This window comes from Oryzias melastigma, linkage group LG23 (genome assembly GCF_002922805.2).
Source record: "Oryzias melastigma strain HK-1 linkage group LG23, ASM292280v2, whole genome shotgun sequence".
Classification (NCBI taxonomy): Eukaryota; Metazoa; Chordata; class Actinopteri; order Beloniformes; family Adrianichthyidae; genus Oryzias; species Oryzias melastigma.
Window position 1 is genome coordinate 11,035,107 of NC_050534.1, and position 1,466 is coordinate 11,036,572.

The 1,466-nt window shown below is 37.7% G+C and overlaps 1 protein-coding gene and 1 long non-coding RNA gene across 12 annotated transcripts in view; both read left to right on the plus strand.

Annotated features, from left to right (window-relative positions):
* grm8a (glutamate receptor, metabotropic 8a) overlaps positions 1 to 1,466 on the plus strand; it is a 349,513-nt gene that overhangs the window by 187,642 nt on the left and 160,405 nt on the right. The window lies entirely within an intron of this gene.
* On the plus strand, positions 360 to 1,466 carry LOC112142089. Its single transcript, XR_002918521.2, has 3 exons — positions 360 to 566; positions 648 to 722; positions 1,434 to 1,466. It is a non-coding gene; the product is annotated as an uncharacterized LOC112142089 (long non-coding RNA).

Here is a 1,466-nt window from a genome sequence, read left to right on the forward strand (position 1 = left end):
ACTAAATTAAATGTAATTAAAATGTTCCCACAACAAATTATGATTAATCTTTTACGGATTTTTCTGGTGCATTTTTTTTTAACTTTTTTTCTGTGTTCTGCATCCTGATTGGCTGTAGACCTTGTCAATCAATCTCCTGTAAAAAGAAATGTTCATTTTGATGTTTCACCTTTAGTGGCTTCATTTTAGAAGCTATCCCCTGTAAATAAATGAGGGAAACTGTATATTCTTAATATTCTTATTGTGTTAAAATCTGAATTTTTGTGTCTCAAATTAAAGAATAAACAGAACTCAATTAAATCTTTTTGTTTGTTACCTTTAACTACTACATAATCTGTGTTTTTCTGTAAACCTCTAGAATCCGATCGGAACGTTCTGTATCCAGTCTTAGGTCAGAGCTGCCTTGACGTCTCTGCTTATCTCGAATAACCCTCTGTTTGTCCTACTGTTTCAGCGGTGAGTGGTTCTGCTCGTTCTGCCGGGACCTCCTCAACCCCGAGATGGAGTACGACTGCAACAGGCGGAACAGCCCGGCCTCGGAAACATTCACCGCCGTGGAAAGACGGGTACTCCCACTCGCGCTTCCAGATTTAGTCGGTGGACATCTCAAATGATGATTTTTTTTCATTTATTTTTGTTGAATCTAGAAGTGTGAGAGGCTTCTGCTGCGTCTGTTCTGCAACGACCTGAGTACCGACTTCCAGCAACCGGCGGCGCCATCAGTAAGATCTGGAGCTCCAGTGTTTATGTTCTTTGATTTACTGTAATTTATCAAACGTTAACACAATCAACAGAATTCCAGTAGATTCTAAAGGAGAAAAGCGGCTCGTCGAGCCGCTTTTCTCCTTCAGAATCTACTGGAATTCTGTTGATCATGTTAACAATTGAAAAGTTAGTTTGTTTTTGGCGTTTTCAACATATTCTTGTGCTATTTTTGTAATAATGGAGGACATATGTAAAGAAAATTAAACATATAATTGCACTTCTGAGTATTTATTTTATCAAATTGTTGTGAAATCAGGAACAGACGCAAAAAATGACGTTTGAAAAAGATCGTCTTTGTGATGTAGAAAATGCAGTGGGCGTGGCCACAAGCGCTCTGCTCTGATTGGATCCATGTACTACTAATGTAAACAGAGAGCTCTCAGTAAGCGGGAGAGGAGATGGGGTTTCTACATCTCAGACGTAAATTTCTATGCTAGGTCCCGCCCACAAATCAGAGGTGAATTTCTAATGAAGCTCTGCAGAAACTATGTTCTTGAAAACAGTGCAGTTTTTTTTTTTTTTTTGGTTAAAAACGGCAAAATTATAACAACTTTTTAAAAATGCATCAAAAGATAATCAGAGTGAGAAAAAGATTAGCTGCTTTATAAACGTTTTTCTTCTGAAGACACATTTTTAAATGAGATTTTTTAACTTTTTGCCCTTTTTAGGAAACACGGCGGTACAAAGAGCTGGTGAAAACG